The 9,505-nt window shown below is 43.9% G+C and overlaps 1 long non-coding RNA gene across 1 annotated transcript; it reads left to right on the forward strand.

Moving 5' to 3' along the window:
- Positions 1–435: 435 nt before the first annotated feature.
- LOC146857708 (uncharacterized) lies at positions 436–4,116 on the forward strand. Its single transcript, XR_014979943.1, has 2 exons — positions 436–2,279; positions 2,715–4,116. It is a non-coding gene; the product is annotated as an uncharacterized LOC146857708 (long non-coding RNA).
- Positions 4,117–9,505: the final 5,389 nt, after the last annotated feature.

Genomic DNA, 9,505 nt, shown 5'->3' on the forward strand with positions numbered 1-9,505 from the left:
ATTACGTGGTAGATGTATAGTGACTTTGATTTTTCTATCTCTTCTGTGCATCACGATAATATGTATCAGCTTAATACTACATGCTATTTTTCCTCCTATTGCCTCACTCTTACACTCCTCCACTAATGATACCATAAAGCATACATTTAGTGATCTGCCATCCTATGAGCTATCCTATCGACTTGCCCTGCGCAACAATACCTTTATTCAGATGCTGCACCATTCACATCAGACTAGCAATGCTACAGACTGCTGGGTCTGTGGCCGACTTCCCCCGTATCAGAAGGTGAAGGGGGTGTTGCCTCTTTTCCCTTTTCCGTTCTCCCATAATGGTTCTTGCGGAGCATGGTTTGCCTTAATGACATCCATCAACGGTGATGCCAAAGAATGTCAAGAGAAGGAGTGTAGGGGTGACTGGGTATGGGGTAAGTTACACATAATCTAAGGTGTGCAATCCATTCCCAAATGTGATGTCTATCAAAATATGCCCTTTTGGATTAGCACCCACTACGAAAAACGTCAATGTGACAAACTGTTGGAAAATATCACGTGACTTTCATGCAAGGCGGAACATCGGTATTCACGAAGCATCGTTTTGAAAAGGTGTCAGTTCAAGATTGAATTAGCAGTCACAAGCATTGGACAGATTATACATTGCAAAATTACAAGTGGTTCATTAAGATTTTAAGTACTTTAAATGTCGTTTATAGTCACATGCATAATCAGAGTTGAAAAACGGAATTTTTACAATATGTTTAAGGGCATTGTGGGAGATGCAGTGTTTTCGGGAGTTTTAGGAAAGTCACAGGCATCTAGGAAGGAAAGCACATGGTTTTAGCTAAGGGTCACGTGGTCGGCACACCAGGTTCAAATTAAGGCAGTGGCTGCAGACAGTGAATTACTCGTTTGTAGATGGAGAGAAAAGGACGGGTGACGCTTAGCAGGTATGCACGGGGAATGAATCGGAACAGGATGATTAATGAAGCATAGATACGATCTCGCGCAGAGGGGTGGTTTGGGATTCAGAGCCTTGAACATGAAAGTATGTTTTTCACGCAGGGGAGGAAAAAGAATAGAGAGCAGTAATGTGAATACGAGGCACAAGGGTTACAAAATCAAGGGAAAGTAAGAAGTCCTGTGGTGGGTGCTGCAATCTCAACAGTTTAATGCATGTGATTTTAAATGGGTGAAAGGAGTAAGAGTGTTTCCCGGTATTACAGGGCATTATGACACTGTGAAAGAGGTTTTCGTTACCATTGCATGTGGCAATTATGGAGAAATGATTGACATTTTACAAGACTAAGATTGTTTTTAAATGAGATAACTCCAATACATTTTGCAGGATAAACTTGTAATGTCTGTCTTATTGTTAATTTCAGTTTCCCCTGACGAAGGGCCCATCGAGGCCCGAAATGCATTGGGTTAATAAACTGCTTCTGATGAAATACAGCGCTTGTACGTGTTCTGAATTAGAGGTTCGGATGGCCCATTTTGAACATGAGAAACTTAAGGAAAATGCTTTCCTTGCATGAAGGTTTTGACGAGTTCCAAGAGTCAAAGAATGAAGAGTGTTTTTGGAGTAAACAGGAGTAAAGTTTGAACTAATATACAAGATATTGCTTAACGCAGTACTGGCAGTGCCACTGGATACGGGGTGGGAAGTCGCCCCGATATGGTGTGGTTATGTTTCAACGTGCAGTTTGGGCTAAGCACGTCACCAGTGAAAATGCACGCCACAGTGATTTCTATGATAAATAGGAGGAAGTTACACATAATCTAAGGTGTGCAATCCATTCCCAAATGTGATGTCTATCAAAATATGCCCTTTTGGATTAGCACCCACTACGAAAAACGTCAATGTGACAAACTGTTGGAAAATATCACGTGACTTTCATGCAAGGCGGAACATCGGTATTCACGAAGCATCGTTTTGAAAAGGTGTCAGTTCAAGATTGAATTAGCAGTCACAAGCATTGGACAGATTATACATTGCAAAATTACAAGTGGTTCATTAAGATTTTAAGTACTTTAAATGTCGTTTATAGTCACATGCATAATCAGAGTTGAAAAACGGAATTTTTACAATATGTTTAAGGGCATTGTGGGAGATGCAGTGTTTTCGGGAGTTTTAGGAAAGTCACAGGCATCTAGGAAGGAAAGCACATGGTTTTAGCTAAGGGTCACGTGGTCGGCACACCAGGTTCAAATTAAGGCAGTGGCTGCAGACAGTGAATTACTCGTTTGTAGATGGAGAGAAAAGGACGGGTGACGCTTAGCAGGTATGCACGGGGAATGAATCGGAACAGGATGATTAATGAAGCATAGATACGATCTCGCGCAGAGGGGTGGTTTGGGATTCAGAGCCTTGAACATGAAAGTATGTTTTTCACGCAGGGGAGGAAAAAGAATAGAGAGCAGTAATGTGAATACGAGGCACAAGGGTTACAAAATCAAGGGAAAGTAAGAAGTCCTGTGGTGGGTGCTGCAATCTCAACAGTTTAATGCATGTGATTTTAAATGGGTGAAAGGAGTAAGAGTGTTTCCCGGTATTACAGGGCATTATGACACTGTGAAAGAGGTTTTCGTTACCATTGCATGTGGCAATTATGGAGAAATGATTGACATTTTACAAGACTAAGATTGTTTTTAAATGAGATAACTCCAATACATTTTGCAGGATAAACTTGTAATGTCTGTCTTATTGTTAATTTCAGTTTCCCCTGACGAAGGGCCCATCGAGGCCCGAAATGCATTGGGTTAATAAACTGCTTCTGATGAAATACAGCGCTTGTACGTGTTCTGAATTAGAGGTTCGGATGGCCCATTTTGAACATGAGAAACTTAAGGAAAATGCTTTCCTTGCATGAAGGTTTTGACGAGTTCCAAGAGTCAAAGAATGAAGAGTGTTTTTGGAGTAAACAGGAGTAAAGTTTGAACTAATATACAAGATATTGCTTAACGCAGTACTGGCAGTGCCACTGGATACGGGGTGGGAAGTCGCCCCGATATGGTGTGGTTATGTTTCAACGTGCAGTTTGGGCTAAGCACGTCACCAGTGAAAATGCACGCCACAGTGATTTCTATGATAAATAAGGAGGAAGTTACACATAATCTAAGGTGTGCAATCCATTCCCAAATGTGATGTCTATCAAAATATGCCCTTTTGGATTAGCACCCACTACGAAAAACGTCAATGTGACAAACTGTTGGAAAATATCACGTGACTTTCATGCAAGGCGGAACATCGGTATTCACGAAGCATCGTTTTGAAAAGGTGTCAGTTCAAGATTGAATTAGCAGTCACAAGCATTGGACAGATTATACATTGCAAAATTACAAGTGGTTCATTAAGATTTTAAGTACTTTAAATGTCGTTTATAGTCACATGCATAATCAGAGTTGAAAAACGGAATTTTTACAATATGTTTAAGGGCATTGTGGGAGATGCAGTGTTTTCGGGAGTTTTAGGAAAGTCACAGGCATCTAGGAAGGAAAGCACATGGTTTTAGCTAAGGGTCACGTGGTCGGCACACCAGGTTCAAATTAAGGCAGTGGCTGCAGACAGTGAATTACTCGTTTGTAGATGGAGAGAAAAGGACGGGTGACGCTTAGCAGGTATGCACGGGGAATGAATCGGAACAGGATGATTAATGAAGCATAGATACGATCTCGCGCAGAGGGGTGGTTTGGGATTCAGAGCCTTGAACATGAAAGTATGTTTTTCACGCAGGGGAGGAAAAAGAATAGAGAGCAGTAATGTGAATACGAGGCACAAGGGTTACAAAATCAAGGGAAAGTAAGAAGTCCTGTGGTGGGTGCTGCAATCTCAACAGTTTAATGCATGTGATTTTAAATGGGTGAAAGGAGTAAGAGTGTTTCCCGGTATTACAGGGCATTATGACACTGTGAAAGAGGTTTTCGTTACCATTGCATGTGGCAATTATGGAGAAATGATTGACATTTTACAAGACTAAGATTGTTTTTAAATGAGATAACTCCAATACATTTTGCAGGATAAACTTGTAATGTCTGTCTTATTGTTAATTTCAGTTTCCCCTGACGAAGGGCCCATCGAGGCCCGAAATGCATTGGGTTAATAAACTGCTTCTGATGAAATACAGCGCTTGTACGTGTTCTGAATTAGAGGTTCGGATGGCCCATTTTGAACATGAGAAACTTAAGGAAAATGCTTTCCTTGCATGAAGGTTTTGACGAGTTCCAAGAGTCAAAGAATGAAGAGTGTTTTTGGAGTAAACAGGAGTAAAGTTTGAACTAATATACAAGATATTGCTTAACGCAGTACTGGCAGTGCCACTGGATACGGGGTGGGAAGTCGCCCCGATATGGTGTGGTTATGTTTCAACGTGCAGTTTGGGCTAAGCACGTCACCAGTGAAAATGCACGCCACAGTGATTTCTATGATAAATAAGGAGGAAGTTACACATAATCTAAGGTGTGCAATCCATTCCCAAATGTGGTAACTTGAATAAAGTCATGAATGAAGCATGTTTCCCAGACGAAGAAGGTCTTCCCCAAAGAAAAGGTACAGATCTAGAAAATGAAGAGTATCAGCAAGGAAATGCGACCCTCGACTTTATAATGTTGAATGTCAAGCCTATACACAATGTAGGTCCATCCTCAATTACAATCCTGCCAGTAAAAGGGGACTTGTGTGTCAGAAAAGAAGGCTCAGTACATTTGGGGCACAGCGAGTGTAATACTATAATAGAGTTTAAAGACAAAGGAAAGTCCTATTTCAGAGCATCACGACACACCTACTTTATTTGTGGCCAGACGGCCTATGTACAGCTGCCCTTAGACTGGGGTGGGACGTGCTACATATCATTTCTTTTACCACCCGTTTTCTTGGCCCCATCGAACTATCATCAAGATCCCCAACTAGCACTTATCAGACACAGACGAGGGCTCGATGCCTCCGGCATTGACCAGACCGAGACAGCTTGGGAGCAATATACAGATTTCAACAAAGGATTCTTTTTCTTCATAGGTCCCGTCCAGAATAGTAATATCCGCAGGCTAACAAGGATTCTAGAAACAGTTGTAAATGAGACTGCATCAGCCCTGGGGAACTTGACCCAGGAACAGTCTGCTATGAGAATGGTCGTTCTTCAGAACCGCCTTGTTCTTGACGTCATCCTGGCGGATAGGGGCGGGGCTTGTAGAATCATCGGCTCCAGCTGTTGCGTTTTTATTCCTAATAACGCACCATCTGTATACAAAGCAATAACAAGGCTCCACAAGATTGCCCAAAGCATACATCAAGACCCAGGCACGTGGACTTGGTCCAGTTGGCTCTGGGGAGTAATATCGACATGGGGATGGAAAGTGTTGACCGTCTGTGGGTTAATACTACTAATGGTATTCAGTTGTTGTCTATGTCTGCAGTGTGGCCAGGCCATTTGCGGCCTGTGTGCTACTGCATGTGTTCCACGTCCCCATATACAAAGCATTGAAAATGGAAAAATAATGCTGCAAGAACAGATCAACTGTCTCATGAGAATAGATGTGACATGAAGGGTCCACTAGGGGACAAGGAGGGAATGAGAAAATAAAGATTATGACAAGGCCTATGTGTCCCCTATGTGTTCCCCACATATTTCGTGTACATGCATGTACGCCATGCATTTTCCCTCCATGGCCTGTCAACCATGATGCCTATGCTATAACATGGCCTGCCAACAAGTCTCCCATGAGAGAAACGACAAATATGCACTGAGGCCTACACGTTTTGCATCATGTTTTCCTGCCCTCGTGTCATTTTCATGAAAGCCCATTTTGTGGCTCAGCCGGAGCCCGAAAAGAGGTTTCAGGCCTCAGACGCTCTGAGAGCTGCAGCTGCGTATCCTTGGCCTCACACACTTGGGCCTCAGCCAAAGGGGCCCAGTCCGGGGTGCCGAGATAGTATTGAGCACGGTTATCTGCTTACTCCTACTGAATCACATTCCTGCCTGGAAAAGGAGGAATAAACAAAACCCGCCTGCAAAGGATAGAGCCTAGCCTTTCTGTCTCCTTTTCAGTGATTGCAAAGCTCACGTCAGTGAAAAGCCCATAGCCCCCATGTAAGGCCCACGCAGTGAATAAAGAAATAGAAGCCACATCGGCTCTTGGTGATGGGCAACCTATGTCACAGATCAGTTCCTGCTCCGGACTTTAGATATCAGATAATACAAGATGTGCTGGTCATCCTGACACTGAAGGCCTCTCTTCCAGGCTCCCCGGCTGCACAGCAACCTTCCCCCAGTTACACGTCAGTTACACGTCATGCTCGAGTTGAGCACAAGTAAGGCAAAGGTCCAGTAAAGTTCCAGCTGATAACGCAACCCCCTCCAGGTACCCACCCACCTATGACACTCACCTATGACTCATCAAGTGGACGCCCACATGGACACCCACCTTCACGCCTACTTACACGCCCACATGCTCTTATCTCATTCTCTCTTGCTCTCTTGTGCCTGAAGCGCTCCTGCTTACGTATAATATTGAATGTATATATACTGTACTCTGTGAATAAAGCTGCAGAAGACCCTTCCTGATCCCTTATGGTGATGGAACCATTCTCCCTATAACTCGAGTTATTGGAATAAAGCCCTTTTGAACCTGATACCACGGACTCAGCCTCTTGCTTTATGCATGATCCTATTGATACCTATAGAAATTATGAGTGCGTAATACTTTATTTACGACAGAAAGACAAATTGATGCTTGTTCAGATGCAAACAGCTCAAGTTCAGCGTAGCGGAGGGACGTTAGGAAGGAGACAGGGAAATAACAAAGGAGGAAACCAGAATGTCCAAGGTCAGGGAAGACCAAAGTCAGTTGATCCCAAGACAGAAGTGGATGTGGCGACATTGAAGAAGAATACTGCGTGTCATCTTTGTCACCAGATTGGACATTGGAAACGTGAGTGTCCCTTGAATCCGATTAACCAAGTGCAACAGGAAGTAGAGATAGTTAAGGTACCTGTACCTGAAGCAGTCCCTACAGTGACTAGACCAAGGTCGACGAAAGGGGGTACGTTCAGTCCGCAGGTACAAGTTCCCCAGCCACCTAGAGTTCAATATGTTCAGCAGGGAGCTCGGACTTATCAACAGATGCCCTTGTTTGAAGGGTATGAGGAGTTCAGCCCAGATCCGTTGGCATGACGGTGCCTGAGAGGGGCGGAAGACTGCACACTTGGAGCAGTCTTAGAGGTAGACCAAAGGGGACCAATTGTAGAAGCAGATATTGATGGTCACCCTACTACCTTTTTGGTTGACACTGGTGCTACGTGGTCTACTGTGAGATCCACAGTAGTACCTAACCTACCACTCTCAGGACAAGAGTAGCAAACAATGAAATGACCAGTCCATTGACAGAGCAAATTCCTGTGAGAATAGGAACTTTCCGAGATCGACACCAGTTCGTGGTGTGTGACTCGAGTCCAGTTTGCCTGTTAGGAAGAGACCTTTTGTGCAAATTAAATTGCACCATCTATTGAACACCAAAGGGAGTTGAAATACAGACAAAGGATGATGATGCGACCTTTAAAGTTGCAAATCAACACTTGTGCATAGAAATGTACCCAGCGCTGACAGTGGAGGAACTTCCACTTGACTTGAGGGATTCTGTGTCACACGAGGTGTGGGACTTCCCTGGAAAGGAGATTGGGTTGATCAAATGTGTAGAGCCAGTGAAGACAGAACGTGGAATTCCCTAGGACGCCCCAGTACAATCTGTCATCCAAGACTATTGCAGGGATCAAACCTGTTATCGAGTCTATGATCAAGCAGGGAATTCTGAAGGAGATTATGGGTAGCCCATGTAATTCACCTATCATGGGACTACAGAAACGAGTGGGAAATTCAGGATCGTGCAGGACCTGCGAAAGCTCAACACGATAGTTGTTCCATGCTGTCCGGTGGTACCGAATCCATCTGTGATTCTGTTTCAGATTCCATGTGAAGCTGAGTGGTTTACAGTGATTGATCTGTGTCAAGCATTCTTCTCTAACCCACTTCATGAGGAAAGCCAATTTCTGTTTGCCTTTCGGCTGGAAAACCGTGTGTTAACGTGGTGTCATATCCCCCAGGGGTACACTGAGAGTCCTTCGATCTTTAATTAGATCTTGAAGAAGAATCTTGAGAGTCTTGTATTGCCACAGCACTCCGTTCTGGTGCAATACATCGATGACTTACTCGTTACCTCAGAAACAGAAGACACTTGCAGGATGGATACCATTGCTTTACTGAATCATTTGGCAGAGAATGGACACAAGGTGTCCCCAAACAAATTGCAGTACTGCCTGAGTGAAGTGCAGTATTTGGGTCACAGAATTGAGAAGGGCAAGAGGAAGGTGTCACCAGATCGCATTGAGGCAATTATGAACATGTCTGTACCTACCACACAGAGAGAAGTCAGAATGTTCTTGGGATGGTTAGCTACTGCCGCCAATGGATTCCCAACTTCTCATTTGAAGCAAAGCCTTTACAGAGGCTGACACACAAGGATGTGAGTGATCCGGTACCATGGGACAACAACTGCTTAATGTCATTTTTAAGGCTGAGAGAGGCTATGTGTTTCGCTCCAGCTTTGGGCATGCCTGAATACAACAAGGCTTTCTCGTTATTCTGTTGCGAGAGAGAAGGTTGCACATTGTCAGTTTTGACTCAGAATCATGGAGGTGTCCATAGATCAGTTGCCTACTCTTCAGTTACTTTAGATCCAGTAGCTTCTGCGTTGCCCGGATGTCTCAAATCCGTTGCTGCAACAGGTGTCAGTATTGAAAGGTGTGAGAGTATTGTCATGGGACACCCACTTACAGTTTATGTGCCACACTCTGTTGAAGTGTTGATGACGAGGACCAAGACACAGCACCTCACGAACAATTGATTAACACACTATGAGCAAGTTATACTTGCCGCAGAAAATATGACTTTGAAGAGGTGTTCTGTTTTGAATTCCGCCACATTGATGCCCATTCCAAATGCAGATGGTGAAGATTGTGAGGACCATGATTGTCTCGATGTGACTGAACTATGCACCAAACCGACACCAGACATTGTTGACGAACCGCACCCTGATCCTGATGAAACTTTCTTTGTGGACGGTTCATGTTTGAGGGACAATGTTGGTCGATTAAGAGCAGCGTTTGCTGTATGTACCATCACTGGAGTTGTTGAGGCTGCTTGCTTAGAGGGAGTACACTCCGCACAAGTAGCTGAAATCATTGCTTTGACCCGTGCCTGTTTGGCTGCTGATCAGATTCGGATAACAATCTACACTGACAGTCAGTACGGGTTTGGTGTAGTTAATGACTTCGGGCAGCTATGGTCACAGAGATGTTTCATGACATCTTCAGGTTCGCCCATCAGAAATGGGGAATATGTGAGAAAATTGTTGGAAGCATAACAGTGTCCCAAGGAAATTGCGGTTGTCAAATGTTCTGCTCATAGTAGAGGGACTGATTTTGTTTCATTGGGTAATAGCTATGCAGATGAGGTTGCCC

Source organism: Triturus cristatus, chromosome 3_2 (genome assembly GCF_964204655.1).
Source record: "Triturus cristatus chromosome 3_2, aTriCri1.1, whole genome shotgun sequence".
Taxonomy (NCBI): domain Eukaryota; kingdom Metazoa; phylum Chordata; class Amphibia; order Caudata; family Salamandridae; genus Triturus; species Triturus cristatus.